Below are 21,474 nucleotides of genomic sequence, written 5' to 3' on the forward strand. Positions count from 1 at the left end.
ATAATTCTCACCACAGAAGAATGTAATTTTGTTATATACAGACTCAATTACTAAAATGAACAAGCAGTTATACATTTGGAAAAAAAAAATTCACCCTTACTGGATAACTTTAGAAAATAATTTCAACTACAAATACGTATATGAAAAACTTTTTCTGAAAATATTATCTAACTTGCACAAGTTTTTGAAAGAACTTCATACATAAAATGGAAAGTAAAAATATTAACTTAAATATAATCAACTAACTAAACTAAAGGAAATTATTTACATTGCATTGTGTGTAATTAAACAAATTTACGCAAGAGCTTTGGAAGCAAAATTGAAAATCATAAAATAACTTTAAAAATAATTGTTAAATATTTCAAATATATGACTAAAATTCTTGCAAATTAGATAAAAATATAATTTTTCACACAAGTAATTTGTTTTATTCACAATCAATTACAATAAAGAATGTTATACATAAAAAAATTCCCTTAACCCTATTTAGTGCATGTTGGGTTTGCATGAAACCATCCTACATGATTGATAATTTTAGAAAAAAAAAAAAAATGACGCATTCATTCAGCAAATATCTTTTGCATAGACCATAAATACAAAATAGAAATATTTCCTTTTTATAGTTTCATCTGGTATCTAAACTAACAGCAACTGTATGTTACATTGTGCCTACAATAAAATATAACAATTTCCTCAATAGTTTTAGAAGCAAAATTGGAAACTATATAATAGTTACAAATAATAATACCAACATATTTCAAGCATAGCATGACTTTACAAATTCTTGTGAATTAAATAAAAATACAATTCTATCAGATATAGGCAATTTGTTTAATATAAATTCAATGAACAAAGTGTTCTGAAGACTTTCACTTAAAGGGTAATTTTTATATTTAGACAAATTCAACTAATAATTTTATCTAATTCACATATATTTTTGAATCAACTAAAAAGATAAAACGGAAAAATAAAAATATTTACTTTTTTTTGTCATCTACTACCTAACCAAAACTATTACACTGTGTGCAATGAACACATTTACTCAATAGCTTTAGAAGCAGAATTGAAACTCATACAAAACTTTGTTATAATTACTTCAACTGAAATATTTCAAATATACCATGACTTTAGAATTCTTGTGAATTTGATAAAAATATAATTCTCATCTGAGAAAAACAATTTAGTTTTATACAAAATCAATTACCAAAAGGAACAGGTGTTATACATTTGAAAAAATACTTCACCCTTACTGGATAACTTGAGATAAATTCAACTAATATTATGAAAAACTTCTGAAAATATTTTTTTCTAATTTGCACAAATTTTTTCAACGATCTTCAAGCATAAAATGGGAAATGAACATTTTTTTTTAAAAAACAATCAACTAACTAAAGGAAACTACATATATTGTGTTGTGTTTAATAAACAAATTTAATCATTTGTTTTGGAAGCAAACTTTAAAATTATACAACAACTTTGTTGTAATTAATTCTGCCAAAATATTTCATATATATCACTATTTTGTAATTCTTGCAAATTAGATAAAAATAGATTTTTTCTTCACAATCAATTACCAAAGAGAATGAGTGTTACAGTGGACCCATTTTTACGTGTTTCATTTTGTTGCAGATTTTTGTGGAACACATTCACTTGTCTCCGAGGGACTTTTCACTAATTCGCAAATTTTTTCATAGAGCAATATTCACTTATTATTCTATTTTAATTTTATTTTAATAACTAAATACATTTTTATAATAAACGATTTACTAATTTTCAAATGCTAATATTGTTGTAAACATAGTAAAATATCTATAAAATGTTTAATACAAATTAAATAAATCTGTAATACAAATTGTAAATTTGTTAAGCTCATTCTAGGGCCCACCCTGGAATGACAGGTGGGCCCCAGAATGAGCTTAACAAGTTTATGATGTGTCTCTTTTTTCTCTCTCTCTTTAAGCACACCAAATATCTAGAGAATGTTTACAGTAACACAAATTAAAATCTTTAATATAAATCGTAAACTATTTAAGCTCATTCTGGGGCCCACCTTGGAATGATAGGTGGCCCCATATTTTTAAGCTCGTTCTGGAGCACACCCCAGAATGATACGTGGACCCCAGAATGAGCTTAACAAGACACTCTCTCTCTTCCTCAAGGGTAATGTAAGATGTTTTTGAAATTATATTACTATAATGCAAAGTGTTTTTGGATGATTGAGCATGCTGCACAGTATCTGAAATATTAGCTAATTATTTTAATTTTATTTTTGTCCAGTCTGCTTTTATTGATGTGCAAAAACTTGTACATTAATTATGCATGGAAAATATGAAAAAAATGAATGACAAAGTAACACCATATTTATCCATAAAACCATACTGTACAAAACAAATAAACATGCATAAAAAATCAATCTTTTTCTTATCTAAGAGAGAGAGAGAGAGAGAGAGAGAGAGAGAGAGAGAGAGAGAGAGAGAGAGAGAGAGAGAGAGAGAGAATAACTTCTTACAATATCCAAAGACTGGAAACCTTGACCTTCTGAGGGCAACACTCCTTCCCCTCACGCCAATATGTCAAACTGTCAAGTAAACTGACATTTACCCTCTCCTCCCTTCCTTTCTAAAGTCAGCATAAAAAGAGTGGGAATCATTATTTGTTTGTTTAAAATATCACATAATTTACTAAAGAAATGCATATTTTTTACTTCAGAATATTATTATTATTATTATTTGAAAATTAGTAACTGACGGGGTAGGTTGGACCTGTCATATATGTCAGATTTGACATATATGACAGGTCCAACCTACCCCCTCAGTTCAGAGCTTTGGAAAAGATTGGGAATATGTATTTTTTTAATTTCACAATTTACTATAGAAATGCATGACATTATTACAGTATATTATTATTATATATTATGTTGCCCATTAGGTGGTTAAATAAGATAGCTATGAATGATACTGAAAACTCTCTCTCTCTCTCATATATACATATTTTTAAGGATACAATGTTTAAGATGACTTTCAAATTATATAAATAATGTCATTTAAAAGATTAATAACAACTTACTGTAGTAAATCATTTTTAATCATAAATATATTTGTACGCAATCACAATAATACTAACATGACATAATTAACAAACCAGCATTCTGTTTGAGGTATATACGTGTTCCATTCATCTAAACTACCCATGTATTTCAGATAGCCTATACTCTATACAACAGTACTATCCTAAAATACATACCTCTACAGTAAATATCAATTCAAAATCATCTTACAACACAGGAAAATATATGTAAAATATACGCCCAGTGCATTACATACAGTATGAGCAGATTGCGCAGTTACATAGGCCAAAGAAAACGTGCATGCCTGAATGATAGGGGACACTTGTAGGCTTGAACTTAATTTTGCAACATGACTTTGAAATGATATTAGGGTGTTCTGGGATGATAGTCTGCAGTATATTTTTGTTTGAACTGTCAAGTTTGGCGATGAACGGTTAAAATAGGCATTTAATAGTGTTTAAAGGGTGTATAGAGCATATTTAAGAGTAACAGTGGTAGGACAGTAGCCTACTTAAGAGTAACAGTGGTTGAACAGTACTGTAATGCAAAGTTACTTACGGTGTTTTAGATGATGATTTGGGGTATATTTTTGTTTGAAATAATGTTAAATTCTTTTAGTATGAGAATTTAAGGTATATCTTGTTTCAACTGTCAAATTAATCAGTGGAATGTAAAAATAGGCAGTTATAAGTATTTTAGTTTACAAGGCATTCGGCAGTTATAAACCAATTATAAGCATTTTTAGGGGATTTATGCATTTCTGCATATATTGTATTTCTGAAGTAGGTTCTGGAACCTATTCCTGCGTAAAAATTGGGGAGCACTGTATTTCAAATATACCATGTCTTCAGAACTCTTGTGAACTAAATAGAAATATAATTCTCACCAGAGACAAGTTATTTTGTTTGATAATGAATCAATTACCAAAATGAAAAAGTCGTTATATATTTGAAAAGAAAAGTACTTCATCCTTATTGAATAACTGTAGACAATTAATTCAACTAATATGAAAACTTCTCAACATTTTTATTTAATTTGCATAAATTTCGGAAAGTTTCATGCATAAAATGGAAATTAAAAATATTAATTTATTAAATATATTCAACTACATAAACTAAAGAAAACTATATATATTATGTGGTGCGTAATAAACGAATTTATTCAAGAGTTTTGGAAGCAAAATTGAAAATCATAAAATAACTTCGTTACAAATAGTTCTATAAAACATTTCAAATGAATCATCGATAGAATTCTAGCAAATTAGATAAAAATATTTTCAACAGACAAAAGTAATGTTTTATTCACAATCAATTAGCAAAAACAGTGAGAGTAATACATGAAAAAATAATTACCCTGACCCTATGTGGTGCATGTTGGGTTCAAATGAACCCAACCTACAGCACCGATAATTTTAGACAGTTTCAACTAAGTATATATACAAAACATTCATTCACCAAGTATTTTTTGCATACACCACACATACAAAACAGAAATATTTCCTTTTTCTAGTGTCATCAGGTATCAAAACTAACAAACTGTGTGTTACATCATGTCTATGATAAACAACAAAATTCCTAAGTAGTTTCTGAAGCAAATTTTAAAACTATAAAATAATTCCTACAAATAGCTCTACTAATATGTTTCAAGCATGCCATGACTTCCGAATACTTACTAAATAAAAAATACAATTTTATCAGACATACGCAGTAACAATAATTCTAATAGCATATTTCTTCTGAACTAAGAGAGACACAGGTAATTTGTTTTATACAGAATCAATGAACAAGGTGTTCTTAAAACTTTCCCTAAAGGGATAATTTCATACAAAATTAACTAAAAATAAGAAATAATCATTCTATAAATATTTTCATCCAATTCACAAATATCTTTAAATGGATTACAAACATAAAATGGAGAAATAACATTTCCTTTTTTTTTGTCAACTAATAATTAACCAAAACTGTTTCCTTGTGTGTAATGAACACAGTTACTCAATAGCTTTGAAAGCAGAATTGAAGCTCATACAAAACTTTGTTACAAGTACTTCGACCTATATATTTCCAATATACCATGACTTCAGAATTCTTGTGAATTAGATAAAATATAATTCTCACCACAGAATAATGTAATTTTGTTATATACAGAATCAATTACTAAAATAAACACGCAGTTATACATTTTGGAAAAAAATCACCCTTATTGGATAACTTTAGACAATAATTTCAAACACAAATACGTACTATATATGAAAAAACTTTTTCTGAAAATATTATCTAACTTTGCACAAGTTTTTGAAAGAACTTCATACATAAAATGGAAAGTAAAAATATTAACTTAAATATGATCAACTAACTACACTAAAGGAAATTATTTATATTGCACTGTGTGTAATTAAACAAATTTATGCAAGAGTTTTGGAAGCAAAATTGAAAATCATAAAATACCATTGTTAAAAATAATTGCTAAATATTTCAAATATATGACTAAAATTCCTGCAAATTAGATAAAAATATAATTTCTCACACATAAGTAATTTGTTTTATTCACAATCAATTACCATAAAGAATGTTATAAATAAAAAAATTCCCTTAACCCTATTTAGTGCATGTCGGGTTTGCATGGAACCATCCTACATGATTGATAATTTTAGAAAGAAAAAAAAAATGACGTATTCATTCAGCAAATATCTTTTGCATAGACCATAAATACAAAATAGAAATATTTCCTTTTTATAGTTTCATCTGGTATCTAAACTAACAGCAACTGTATGTTACATTGTGCCTACAATAAAATATAACAATTTCCTAAATAGTTTTAGAAGCAAAATTGGAAACTATAAAATAGTTACAAGTAATAATACCAACATATTTCAAGCTTAGCATGACTTACAAATTCTTGTGAATTAAATAAAAATACAATTCTATCAGACATAGGTAATTTATTTAATATAAATTCAATGAACAAAGTGTTCTGACTTAAAGGGTAATTTTTAAATTTAGACAAATTCAACTAATAATTTTATCTAATTCACATATATTTTCGAATCAACTAAAAAGATGAAACGGATAAATAAAAATATTTACTTTTTGTCATCTACTACCTAACCCAAACTGTTACATTGTGTGTACTGAACACATTTACTCAATAGCTTTAGAAGCAGAATTGGAACTCATACAAAACTTTGTTATAATTACTTCAACTGAAATATTTCAAATATAACATGACTTTAGAATTCTTGTGAATTTGATAAAAATATAATTCTCATCTGAGAAAAACAATTTTGTTTTATACAAAATCAATTACCAAAAGGAACAGGTGTTATACATTTGAAAAAATACTTCACCCTTACTGGATAACTTGAGATAATAAATTCAACTAATAATATGAAAAACTTGTTCTGAAAATATTTTTTTCTAATTTGCACAAATTTTTTTAACGATCTTCAAGCATAAATTGGGAAATGAAAATTTTTTTTTAAATATAATCAACTAACTAAAGAAAACTACATATATTGTGTTGTGTTTAATAAAAAAAAAAAAATGTAATCAACTGTTTTCGAAGCAAACTTTAAAATTATACAACTTTGTTGTAATTAATTCTGCCAAAATATTTCATATATATCACTACTTTGGAATTACTGCAAATTAGATAAAAATAGAATTTTTCTTCACAATCAATTACAAAAGAGAATGAGTGTTACAGTGGACCCCGTTTTTACGCGTTTCATTTTGTTGCAGATTTTTGTGGAACACATTCACTTGTCTCCGGGGGACTTTTCACTAATTAGCAAATTTTTTCATAGAGCAATATTCAGTTATTTTCATTTTATTTTAATGACTAAATACATTTTTACGATAAATGATTTACTAATTTTCAATTGTTAATATTATTGTAAACATTAAAATATCTATAAAATGTTTAATACAAATTAAATAAATCTGTAATACAAATTGTAAACTTCTTAAGCTCATTCTAGGGCCCACCCTGGAATGACAGGTGGCCTTAGAATGAGCTTAACAAGTTTACAATGTGTCTCTTTCTCTCTCTCTTTAAACACAGCAAAATATCTAGAGAATGTTTACATTAACACAAATTAAAATCTTTAATATAAATCGTAAACTATTTAAGCTCATTCTGGTGCCCACCTTGGAATGATAGGTGGGCCCCATATTTAAGCTCATTCTGGAGCACACCCCAGAATGATAGGTGGACCCCAGAATGAGCTTAACAAGATTCTCTCTCTCTCTTCAAGGGTAATGTAAGATGTTTTGAAATTATATTACTATACTGCAAAGTGTTTTTGGATGAAAGAGCATGCTGCACAGTATCTGAAATATTAGCTAATTATTTTAATTTATTATTGTCCAGTCTGCTTTTATTGATGTGCAAAACTTGTACATAATTATGCATGGAAAATATGAAAAAAAAAATGAATGACAAAGTAACACCATATTTATCTATAAAACTATACTGCACAAAACAAATAAACATGCATAAAAAAATCAATCTTTTTCTTATCTGAGAGAGAGAGATAGAGAGAGAGAGAGAGAACAACTTCTTACAATATCCAAAGACTGGAAACCTTGAGCTTCTGAGGGCAACACTCCTTCGCCTCAGGCCAATATGTCAAACTGTCAAGTCAGCATAAAAAGAGTGGGAATCATTATTTGTTTGTTTAAAATTTTACATAATTTACTAAAGAAATGCATATTTTTAGTTCAGAATATTATTATTATTATTATTTGAAAATTAGTAACTGAGGATTGTAAGTTGGACCAGTCATATATGTCAGATTTGACATATATGACAGGTCCAACCTACCTCAGTTCAGAAAGCTTTGGAAAATATTGGGAATATGTACCTTTTTTTATATTTCACAATTTACTATAGAAATGCATAACATTATTACAGTATATTATGTTGCCCATTTGGTGGTTAAATAAGATACTTGTGAATGATACTGAAGTCTCTCTCTCTCTCTCTCATATTTTTAAGGATACAATGTTTAAGATGACTTTCAAATGATATAAATAATGTCATTTAATTTAAAAGATTAATAACAACTTACTGTAGTAAATCATTCTTTTAACCATAAATATATTTGTACGCAATCACAAAAATACTAACATGACATTTCTGGGTTTTCTGACCTGTGTCACCCGGTGAAATAACCTTTCAGCACTTATTTCTAGGTAAAGCTATTGCTAAATATACCAGAGAAAAGCTAAAAAGCTAAGCCGGAGTTACTACCCCCGGTGCGAGCTCCATGATATGGAGTCGTGTATGAGAAAGGGTGAGATTGTCACAATCACAGGCCTCTGCCCTGTAAACATTCCCAATGTCAAAAGTCCCACCGAGAGGTGCCGTTACAAACCCCGCACCTTTCGCGGACTGTAAACAAACCGGCGTCACCCACATTTCACTTTTAGCACGCGTCCGCTGTTGTTGTACTGTTCGCGTGTGCGCTTTATTTGATCGTTTCACTATGGCATCCTCCTTGGATTCTTCACCTAAGTTGAGTACCATCTCTGTATTTTATTTTAGGCGGTTGAGGCTCCTTATTTCCCTCTAATTTAATAATTAGAGGGATTTATATGCCCGTCTCATCGCCTTCTCCCGACCCCATGTGACCTTCAGTCGGTGCGGGAATTATGTCGGGGCTTCGTTCCCCTTCCCTTTCTTTTGTTGTACCCTTTTGTTTATTATATATATATTCAATTGGGTTTTTTATATTATTGTTTTATCCTTCTCTGGAGAAGTTTTGGTCCTTGTCGTTTAGGCTACGAGTTTTTCCCCTCGGGCCTATCCGCTATTTATCAATTATTATACGTGTTATAATTTGGACCTTCACTTCCTCCAGTGCTTGGATATTTTATTTGAGATGGTACAATTATGCTTATCTAGCTTATTTTAAGCCTAGCGCACGGATGTCTTTGATATTTGCGGATTATATCCTGTAGTTTTATATCTGGAAGGTTGGCCATTTTCCCTCCGCGCTCATATCGCGTTGGGCTTGGTCTTCCCTTCTACATATGTTCTTATGATTAGTTAGATCATTATTATTTTTGCCTAGGATAGGTTAACTTTAGGCTAGTGGAGTAGATACCTTTCCCTGGGCTTCCCTCCCTCAGCCACTGGCTGTGTTAGGTTAGCCCTAGGTTGTTGCTTTGGCGATCTCTTCCTTGCTAGGAGAGAAGGTTTGGTGTGTAGGAGGGTTCATAGTTGGAGCTCCCCTTTGTGTGGCGTTTGGTTAGTGAGTTGGGCTTGCGCTTCTCCCTCTCCCTGTTTCGGCCTTTCCGTTTAGACTCTACAGTCCTAAAAAAGGTTAAGCTGGAATAGCGAGGGTTTCTCGCGTAGCCTACCTTCATCCGAACCACATCTTCGGGTTATTCTCCATCTTCATGTTTACCCCCTCTCCTACCCCATTACTCCTCCCCCCCCACCTCACCCTCTCCCACCCTTGGTTCGCTTTCATATAATATATTAACTTACCAAGGCCCGAGAGTTTTATCCTGTTCCTTTCGCCATAGCCTTATATCCCCTTCCTCTGCATTGATTGGTCTGTTCTCTCGTTACGGTCCCGAACTTACCCAGTCACACCCTTCGAGACCATAGTTGGGGACCGGGGGTGCTACCACACCCCTGTTTCCCATTCCTTTCTTTGCTTTTGGCCTTGAGTGTTCCCCGTCATCTTCTCTCTCAGTATCGTTCGTACATGTTCGTCCGATCGCGGGGACAAGGATGGATCTCATGGCGCCGGGTGTGTGCTTACCCACCCCTGGTCGCTACCTGGATCCTTCACTCATGGCTATATACCACCCCCTCCTAGTGTCAGTACGCGTTTTTTTCCCAACCGAGTGTCGTTCCTAGAACAATATCTCGGGTGGAGAGAATTTGTGTTCAGGTTGCCAGTTAGTGTTTCCCACCTGACTGTCTTCAGTCGTTCACACGCTATGACATTTATATTCGTTCTTTTCACTTAGAACACCTATAGTCCCCAGTATCTACTCTCCGCCGACTAGCTATCTTTGTGTTTTCTCTGCTAGGTGGTCGGATGTTCTTGTCGCCTTCCACTCCAGTGGGTATGGTGTTTGGTCGGACGGTGCTCACTACACCACCTCCGCTGTCACCGTATTGAAGTACAGGACTCCCCCCGGCTCCAAGCAGCAATATCCACTTTTATAGTTGACCTTTCCCTAGTTGCATACATGTTTATTCATTTTATATATATATTATATATTATGTTATGTTTATACACCACCCTTTTGGGACCTTTCCGTCTCTCGGATTAACTCCGGCGGTCCCTTTAGGTTATCTTGCATGTTCCAGAGGCCCCTTAACCTCCCGGTTCACTTTTTAGGACCTATCCAGATATTGTTTATATATATATATATATATATATATATATATATATATATATATATATATATATATATATATATATATATATATATATATATATATATATTTATTATTTATTATTTTGTAGATTAACTGTCCTTTTTTGGGACCTTCCCGTCGCTCGGATTAACTCCGGTGGTCCCTCTAGGTAGTTAATCTTGTATGTTCCAGTAGCCCCTTATTCTCCCGGTTAGCTCTTTCAAGGGACCTACTTGGATAACTATTATACTAAGACACTGCTCCGGCATTCTACTCCGGCAGCCCTATTAGCATACTCATATACCGGTCAACTTACAGATGGTGCGTTGTCAGGAGCAGGGGTGTGCCGCTGTGCTGAATCAAGCCAGCGGGCATGAAGTGTGCAGGTCCCACTCCGGTTGTGCAGTCCACGTGGGGGACCTGACTGTCTGGCACCCTGATGGTTGTGAGGTGTGCTACGCTCTCTATGAACAGGTTCTGGATGAGTCGGTAAGTTAGTTTTCCACTTCCGATTCACGTTCACCCTCAGTTTTGTCTTTTATGGATAATTATAACATTCTCCCTTTAGGAGGCTCAGTCACCTGACTTTCTCCCCCTTTCCAGATTGACCGCAGCTCTCGGGACTCTTCCTTGTCGACCCTTAAGACCTGGGTCAGCGGCTTCGGGAGGAACGTCGGGGCAGGGAAGCCCTACATCCTGTCCAAGGACGTCTGCAGCGTTCTCTTCCCCGGCGCCTGGATCTCGGCTTCGGTTGCGGACGAGGTAGCCGCCCCCTTGATCGCTGGGATCCGGGAGATGACTCAGCCCTCCCAGGAAGAAGTCGCCGCATGCGGAGTTGTCGCCGAGGATGTTGCGGCCCTTAACCTCGACCTTGAGCCAATGAATGTGGACCTGGACTTGCAGACAGGTAAGGGGGTTAAGTGAGGCAGGTGACCTTCTTTTTAGTTCTCCTTCTTCTACTGCTTCTTCCTTCCGAGGATTTGTGAAATCCTCTTGCCTTATGGACGGTGCAAGGTCTACCGTCCCTAAGGTCAAAACTGTAAAGAAAAAGACCTTAAAATCCCAGAAAGTCCGCTCCGAGGTTCCCTCGAAGACGTCACGGCCCCTAGCCCCGTGCCGTCTGAGCAAGGCCTCTACTTCTGGGAAGGGAGCACGAGCCAAACAGAGTAAGGAGGCTCCCACCCCTCCTTCCTTTGATGCGGAAGCGTTTGCAGAGCTTCTTATGAAGTAGTTTGACAAAAGGGTTGACGACAAGCTGTCGCAACTCTCAAGTCAGCTGTCTTCATCAAACGCTTCAGTGCTCTCGTTGTCAGAGGAGGTTAAGTCGCAAAGGACTCTAATCTCTGGGTTCATGAGTGGCGGAGCGGCCAACAAACCCTTCTCCATCCCGGACACTTCCAGCCTGCCTCCTTTTGATAAAAGAAACCCGTGGCGCCTGACCCTCTTTGCCCCCAGCATGAGGGTAACCTCACTATCGAGGGCCTAGGCACTCGCAGGCTGGAGGAATTGGAATTCTTCCCTCCCAACCTGAAATCACCTTACACAGGTTATGCCAGGCTCACTGAGGAGGCATGGGTTCGGTCCGATAAGGTCCCTAAGGAAACTGTCATCTTCCCGAGGGACCAGGCCCAGTCGGCCCTACTACGGACTTTGTCGGAGTGGCAGGCGGAAAAGGTGCCTTCACAATGTTCTCTCTGGGAGAAGTTCTCCCCACCCCGTGCACCTCTAAAGTGGCCTCCTCACCAACCAAGCTTGTGTAGAGGGTAAACCAGTTCCTCATCTCCGGGAGACAGATCCCACCTCTCTTGTCTTACCCGGAGATTCTCAGTATTGGGCAGGAGCTCCGGATACCTTCACGGTTACTCAGCTGGACCCTGACTGCGCCTCTAACCTCTTCAGCGAGCGACTCCCTAGAATCCCGGAGTCGCTCCTGAAGGCTGAAGCTGAGTCTAAGGACAGACTCAGTAGGTTATTAAACTCTCTGACTTTGGCAGAGGCAACGTCAGTTGTATATAGTGAAGATGCGCTATTCCAGGTACTGACGAAATCTCTCTTGGGAGTTTTCAACAGGACCTGTATGACTTTGTCAAGGCCGGTTGAACTGCCGGAAACACATCTTTCGGCAGCTTCCATCCGTCATGAGCCTAACAGGCTCATAAAAAGCTCCATCTGGGAGCTAACCTCTTCCCCAGGAAGAGGTTGATGCAGTCTTAGCCGAGGCAACTAGGGCCAACCAGTCTCCGCTCCCGTTGGGGTTTATCTTCTAAGAGGAAGCAGTCTGAGCCCGCCGGAACTCATCCCAAGCCAGGGAAAAAGTTCAAAAAGTTCAAACGGCTCCCGACTCAGACTGTATTGCAGGCTGTCCAGGTCCCCGTCCCTGGTCATCCTTCAACCTCCCAACCTCAACCTCAGTATGTGCTGGTCCAACCAGCCCATCAACCTCTCGCTGCCCCTTTCACGTCTCCTCCCCAGCTTATAACGCTTCTTATGAAAGCCAGGGGCATTTGGTCTATCCGAAATGCAAGGGAACGAGAGCTAGGGGTACTTCGAGGTAGAGGAACATCCCGCTCCTCCTCCAGAGGAAGGGGAGGCAGAGGATCCAGAGGAGGCAGGCCCTCTCCCGCACAGTGAGATATCTCAGGTAGGCGGGAGGTTATACCATTTTCGGGACCAGTGGAGCTTCAGTCCCTGGGCCCAGAGCATAGTCTCCAAGGGACTGGGCTGGAGTTGGGAAAAAGTCCTCCCCAAGGCAGGTTCCATCAATCACCCTCCAAGGCTCTGAAGGACTTTGTGAAAGATCTATTATTAACCCTTTCATATCTGCATAGTTATCACATCACTGAGGGCACATGAGCCCCGATGTGTCTGGGATTTCGACAGTGCGAAAAAATAATTTCGAAAATTCAGCAAAAAAAAGAAATTTTATGCCAACAACGTTCATTTTGCTGTCCTTTTTTTCTAAATGTTTATATTTTATGGTGGAATAGTCAGAATAAGAGTCCCAGCCCTCTAAATACAAAAAATGTGAGTTATTTCATGAAAAAAAAAAAAAAAAAAAAAAATCTTTACTTATTTTCATATTTTCGTTCGTAACCCAAAAAATATGAATGTCAGGCGAATGAATTATTTTTTATGAGAAAGCCAATAAAATTCTCTAAATATCGACATATAAAAGAATGGAAAACGAATAAGTCCAGCTGGTGAAAAAATTGATAGAAAAAAGGGCAAGAAACAGAGCGCTCTGCCCGGCGTATGGTGAGAATTATCGCTAGAAAAAAGATTTTTTTGAAGAGCCCTATCTCGGTTATTTTTCATAGAAAGTACTTTGTAAATATACGAAAATGTAGAGGAAAAGTTGAAGAATAATGTGAAAGTCAAGAAAAATGGCTTTGGTAACGGCAACAGTTTCATTTTGACGTTATAAATTGATTGAAACGAAAAAAAATGTTACCGTTGTCAACATTATCGTTCGTAGCTCAATAGCTATAACAGTTAGGCGAATGGATTATTTTTTATGAGAAAGCCAACAAAATTCTCTAAATATTGATATATAAAACAATGAAAAACGAATAAGTCCAGTTGGTGAAAAAATTTATAGAAAAGAGTGTAAGAAACAGAGCGATTTGCCCGGCGTATGGTGAGAATTATCGCTAGAAACAAATTTTTTTTGAAGAGCCCTATCTCGGTTATTTTTCATAGAGATTACTTTGTAAATATACGAAAATCTAGAGGAAAAGATGTAGAATAAAGTGAGAGTCAAGAAAAATGGCTTTGGTAACGGCAACCGTTTCATTTTGACGTTATAATTTGATTGAAACGAAAAAAAATGTTACCGTAGTCAACATTATCGTTCGTAGCTCAAAAGCTATAACAGTTAGGCGAATGGATTATTTTTTATGAGAAAGCCAACAAAATTCTCTAAATATTGATATATAAAACAATGAAAAACGAATAAGTCCAGTTGGTGAAACAATTTATAGAAAAGAGGTAAGAAACAGCGATTTGCCCGGCCTATGGTGAGAATTATCGCTAGAAAAAGTGTTTTTTGAAGAGCCCTATCTCGGTTATTTTTCATAGAAATTACTTTGTAAATATACGAAAATGTAGAGGAAAAGATGTTTTAAAAAAAGTGAAAGTCAAGAAAAATGGCTTTGGTACCGGCAACAGTTTCATTTTGACGTTATAATTTGATTGAAACGAAAAAATGTTATGTTGTCAACATTATCATTCGTAGCTCAAAAGCTGTAACAGTTAGGCGAATGAATAATTTTTATGAGAAAGCCAATAAAATTCCTAAATATTGACATATAAAAAATGGGAAACGAATAAGTCCAGTTGGTGAAAAAATTGATAGAAAAGAGGGTGAGAAACAGAGCGCTCTGCCCGGCCTATGGTGAGAATTATCGCTAGAAAATTTTTTTGAAGAGCCCTATCTCGGTTATTTTTCATAGAAATTACTTTGTAAATATACGAAAAAGTAGAGGAAAAGTTGAAGAATAAAGGAAAGTCAAGAAAAATGGCTTTGGTAACGGCAACAGTTTCATTTTGACGTTATAAATTGATCGAAAGGAAAAAAAAAAAGTTACCGTTGTCAACATTATTGTTCGTAGCTCTCAAAAACTATAACAGTTAGGCGAATGAATTATTTTTTCATGAGAAAGCCAAGAAAATTCTCTAAATATCGACATATAAAACAATAAAAAACGAATCAGTCCAGTTGGTGAAAAATTGATAGAAATGTGGGTAAGAAACAGAGCGCGCCGCCAGGCATACGGTGAGAATTATCGCTAGACATTTTTTTTTTGAAGAGCTCTACCTCGGATTTTTTTCATAGAAATCACTTTGTAAATATACAAAAATGTAGAGGAAAGGTTGAGGAATAAAGTGAGAGTCAAGAAAAATGGCTTTGGTAAGAGCAACAGTTTCATTTTGACGTTATAAGCTGTTCGAAAAGAAAAAAAAATGTTTTCGTTGTCAACATTATCGTTCGTAGCTCAAAAGCTATAACAGTTGGGTGAATGAATTATTTTTATGAGAAAGCCAACAAAATTCTCTAAATATCGATATATATGATAATGAAAAATGAGATTCAGAGCCCTGCCTAAAATCCAGACGTCTCTTATGTGATGCACTAACAAATTTCCGCTAGTTTTACCGCAAAAACTTTGCGAAAGCATGTTGAAACTGTTCTCGATTGACGCCGCTTTATGTAAACAGCCACATGTGCTTACCCAGCCTCGTCGCATGGTCTCTGACAGAAGTGTGGCCTGCCAGGCCTGCGTGGGTGCGATCAGCTGATGTCATTGTGAGAATTTTACTACGCCATGGATTTGCGCATGCACAGTAGAGGAACTAAAAATTTATAGAAAATAAAGGATACCAAACAGTGTTTTTCCAATAATGTAATCCTACATTTTATAAAAAAAAATGTAAGATACGAGAGAGAAACGTGGGTAGGATCAGCTGATTTCATTGTGGAAATTTACTATGCCAGGAATTGCGCATGCGCAATATAGGGACTGCTTGCCTGGCGTATCGATGCCTAAGTTACACGGTCCAAGGTATGCTTTAGCCTATGGAAACCACCAACTGTACGAAAATAAAAAAAATTTACCCCTACCACACGTACGAAAAATGTCGGTAAATTTTACGTAAAATTACGTCAGTCAGACAAGAAGGGGGGTAGGGGTTATTGAGTAATATGCCGTCAATTGGGCAGGAAAGGGTTAAAGAGGGCAATAAAGAAAGCGAGACATCTGAAATTTCAGGGCAGACTGTTCAGTGTTCCAAAGAAAGGTTCCAGTCAGCGAAGAGTAATTCTAGACTTGTCTCGTCTAAATTCCTACATTCAATGCGACAAGTTTCGAATGCTTACAATCTCTCGCAGGTTCGGACCCTACTGCCCGTGGAGCCGTAACCACCTCTATAGATCTTTCAGACGCCTATTATCACGTCCCGATTGCAAGAAGGTTCTCTCCTTATCTGGGGTTCAGACTAGGAAATCAGGCATACTCATTCAGGGTCATGCCATTCGGTCTCAATATAGCTCCCAGAATCTTCACCAAACTGGCAGATACGGTAGTTCAACAACTCCAGTCTCAGGGGATCATGCTAGCCGCATACCTAGACGATTGGATTGTTTGGGCATCCAGCGTCAACGAATGCCGGAAAGCAACAGCCATAGTAATCAGCTTTCTGGAATCACTGGGCTTTCAGATAAACAAGGAGAAATCCCGCCTAGTGCCGGAGAGTCGCTTTCAATGGTTAGGAATCCAATGGGACCTGTGTGCACACAGACTATCTCTTCCGCCGGCCAAACGGAGAGAAATAGCGAAAGCAACCAGACAGTTTCTCAAGAACAAGAAAGCTTCCCGTCGTACCCAAGAAAGAGTCTTAGGTTCTCTTCAGTTTGCTTCAGTAACGGATCTTCTTTTGAAATCCAAACTGAAAGACATAAACAGGGTATGGTGGAGTCGAGCCAATGTCAGGTTCAGAGACAAAGTATCTCTGATTCCACAGATTTTGAAGAAGAGACTCCGGCCTTGGACGACCATCAAGAGCTTATCGAAGTCAGTGCCCCTTCAGTTTTCCTCCGCCATCTCTAGTGATTCACACCGACGCTTCCCTAAGCGGGTGGGAGGATACTCCCAACACAAGAAGGTACAGGGGACTTGGTCTACCATGTTCTGCCAGTTTCATATCAATGTTCTGGAAGTCATGGCAGTCTTTCTAACCCTGAAGAAACTGCGTCCGAACAATCGGATTCATATAAGATTGGTCCTGGACAGCGCAGTAGTAGTACACTGTTTAAACAGGGAGGTTCCAAGTCGAGTCGGATCAACCAGGTTATGATAGCAATATTCTCTCTAGCAAACAAACACCAGTGGCATCTGTCTGCTACCCACCTTGCAGGGGTCCGGAATGTCATTGCAGACTCCTATCCAGGACAACTCCGCTGGAGTCGGAATGGTCCCTGGACAAAACTTCATTCAAATGGATTTCCAATCAAGTTCCGGGTCTCGAAGTAGATCTCTTTGCAACAGAATGCAACCACAAACTACCTTATGTTGCTCCCAACCTGGACCCTCTAGCTCACTCCACAGATGCAATGTCCATAGATTGGAACAAGTGGAAAAGGATCTACCTCTTTCCTCCAGTAAACCTCTTACTGAAAGTCCTTCACAAGCTCAGGACATTCAAGGGTCAGATAGCCCTAGTAGCTCCCAACTGGCCGAAGAGCAACTGGTTTCCACTTCTTCTAGAGCTGAAGCTTCGGTGTTTGCAAATTCCCAACCCTGAAACTGACGCAAATAGTACAAACTCAGACTGTGTCAGCTTCCTCAAGAATTCAGAATGCCCTGGCTTTGTGGATTTCATGAAGTTTGCAGCTCAAAGGGATGCTAACATTGATCCTATTAACACTTTGTTCCTAGAATCAGATAAAAGGGAATCCACTCTTAGACAATATGACTCAGCAGTTAAGAAATTAGCACTCTTCTTAAAAGAATCTGAAGCTACTGTAATGACCACTAATTTAGCTATTTCATTTTTAGGTCATTATTTGAGAAAGGTCTGGCCTCAAGTACCATTACTACAGCAAAATCAGCTTTGAAAAGATATTTTTACACGGGTTTAAGATTAACTTAACAGACTCTTATTTTTCGTCTATCCCTAAAGCCTGTGCTCGTTTGAGACCAGTAACCCGCCCACATTCGGTTTCCTGGTTCTTAAATGATGTTCTTAAGTTAGCCTCAGAAATAGATAATCATAATTGCTCTTTCACTAACTTATTGAGGAAGACCTTATTTTTATTAGTTTAGCTTCAGGTGCTAGAATTTCTGAACTGTCTGCCCTGTCTAGAGAACCCAATCATGTTGATTTCCTTCCATCATGTGAAGTGTTGCTAGCTCCTCACCTAAGTTCCTAGCTAAAAATGAAGATCCTCGAGATAGGTGGTCTCCTGGAAGGTCATCCGCCTCCCACAGGACCTGTCTTCATGCCCAGTCTTTACCCTGAAAGCCTATTTAGACAGGACCTCACACAACTTCTGGGCCTCTATTTGTAAGAGAAGGGGGAGGAACCATTTCTTTGAAAGCCATTAGGCAACAGATCCTGTATTTCATTAAACATGCAAACCCAGATTCAGTCCCAAAAGTACATGACATTAGAGCAGTGGCCACCTCCACTAACTATTTTCATTATATGAATTTCGAGGATCTTTCAAAATACACGGGGTGGAAGTCTCCCGTAGTTTTTAAACGCCACTACCTAAATTCACTAGAAGCTCTGAAATTCACTACAGTGGCGGCAGGGAACATAGTTCCCCAATTTAATTCTTCTTTGTACTCAGTCACTCTCCTCCCTCCTACCTGCCTCATTTATTCCCTTAGGTCATCTGCAGGTGAGGCATGCTTCACAGCCTTTCTCCTGACCATGTCATAGTTTTGTCCTGTCTATTTGTTTAATTTAAATGTTACATGTATTATCTTGTGGGACATAGTTTCCCCACCTTAGTTTTAAGTATATGATTAGTACCTAAATTTGCACTTTTATGTACTCTTTAATCTAATATGATTTTGTATTCATGTACCCTTAATATTGTATTAAAACTAGTATATTTATTACATAATTATTATATCTTAATACCACATCTTGCTACTGGGATAATTAAAAACTCTTGTGGAATTTTAGTTTTATTACTTTCCTCTACAAGTCTCCCTTTTGTTTCAGGATGGTATTTTGATTTCTCTGTTATTACTTCACCAGGTGACACAGGTCAGGAAAACCCAGAAAAGGATTTTGACAAAGGAAAAATCTATTTCTGGGGAGAGACCTGTGTCACCCGGGTGACCCCATGATTCCTTCTTTCCCCTGGTAAAATACCATTCCAGTGTGGGGTGCTAATGTGGAATGTGGGTGACGCCGGTTTGTTTACAGTCCATGAGTGGTGCGGGGGTTTGTAACGGCATCTCACTCGGTGGGACTTTTGACATTGGGAATGTTTACAGGGCAGAGGCCTGTGATTGTGACAATCTCACCCTTTCTCATACACGACTCCATATCATGGAGCTCGCACCGGGGGTAGTAACTCCGGCTTAGCTTTTTAGCTTTTCTCTGGTATATTTAGCAATAGCTTTACCTAGAAATAAGTGCTGAAAGGTTATTTCACTGGGTGACACAGGTCTCTCCCCAGAAATAGATTTTTCCTTTGTCAAAATCCTTTAATTAACAAACCTAGCATTCTGTTTGGAGGTGTATATGTGTTCCATTCATCTAAACTACCCATGTATTTCAGATAGCCTATACTCTATACAACAGTGCTATCCTAAAATACATACCTCTACAGTAAATATCAATTCAAAATCATCTTACAACACAGGAAAATATATGTAAAATATACGCCCAGAGCATTACATACAGTATGAGCAGATTGCGCAAAGTTATGTAGGCCAAAGAAAACGTGCATGTCTGAATGATAGGGGAGACTTAGGAGTAACAGTTGTAGGCTTCAACTTAATTTTGCAACATGACTTTGAAATGATATTAGGGTGTTCTGGGATGATAGTCTGCAGTATATTTTTGTTTGAACTGTCAAGTTTGGCGATGAATTGTTAAAATAGGCATTTAATAGTGTTTAAAGGGTGTATATAGCATACTTAAGAGTAACAGTGGTAGGACAGTAGCCTACTTAAAAGTAACAGTGGTTGAACAGCACTGTAATGCAAAGTTACTTACGGTGTTTTGGATGATGATTTGGGGTATATTTTTGTTTGAAATAATGTTAAATTCTTCTAGTATGAGAATTTAAGGTATACCTTGTTTGAACTGTCAAATTAATCAGTGGAATGTTAAAATAGGCAGTTATAAGTATTTTAGTTTACGGGGTACAAGGCATTTGGCAGTTATAAACCAATTATAAGCATTTTTAGAGGGGATTTATGCATTTCCGCATATATTGCATTTCTGAAGTAGGTTCTGGAACCTATTACTCCGTAAAAATGGGGGAGCACTGTATTTCAAATATACCATGTCTTCAGAATTCTTGTGAACTAAATAGAAATATAATTCTCACCAGAGACAAGTAATTTTGTTTGATACTGAATCAATTACCAAAATGAAAAAGTCATTATACATTTGACACGAAAAGTACTTCACCCTTACTGAATAACTGTAGACAATTAATTCAACTAACATGAAAACTTCTCAAAATATTTTTATTTAATTTGCATAAATTTCTGAAAGTTTCATGCATAAAATGGAAATTAAAAATATTAATTTATTAAATATAATCAACTACATAAACTAAAGAAAACTATATATATTATGTGGTGCGTAATAAACGAACTTACTCAAAAGGTTTGGAAGCAAAATTGAAAATCATAAAATAACTTCGTTACAAATAGTTCTATAAAACATTTCAAATAAATCGTCAATAGAATTCTTGCAAATTAGATAAAAATATCATTTTCAACAGACAAAAGTAATGTTTTATTCACAATCAATTAGCAAAAACAGTGAGTGTAATACATGAAAAAATTACCCTGACCCTATGTGGCGCATGTTGGGTTCAAATGAACCCAACCTACAGCATCGTTAACTTTAGACAGTTTCAACTAAATATACAAAACATTCATTCAGCAACTATTTTTTGCATACACCACACATACAAAATAGAAATATTTCATTTTTCTAGTGTCATCAGGTATCGAAACTAACAAACTGTGTGTTACATCATGTCTACGATAAACAACAAAATTCCTAAGTAGTTTCTGAAGCAAATTTAAAAACTATAAAATAATTCCTACAAATAGCTCTACTAATATGTTTCAAGCATGCCATGACTTCCGAATACTTACTAAATAAAAAATACAATTTTATCAGACATAGGCAGTAACAATAATTCTAATACCATATTTCTTCTGAATTAAGAGAGACATAGGCAATTTGTTTTATACAGAATCAATGAACAAGGTGTTCTTAAACTTTCCCTAAAGGGATAATTTCATACAAAATTAACTAAAAATAAG

Source organism: Macrobrachium rosenbergii, chromosome 54, assembly GCF_040412425.1.
Source record: "Macrobrachium rosenbergii isolate ZJJX-2024 chromosome 54, ASM4041242v1, whole genome shotgun sequence".
Classification (NCBI taxonomy): domain Eukaryota; kingdom Metazoa; phylum Arthropoda; class Malacostraca; order Decapoda; family Palaemonidae; genus Macrobrachium; species Macrobrachium rosenbergii.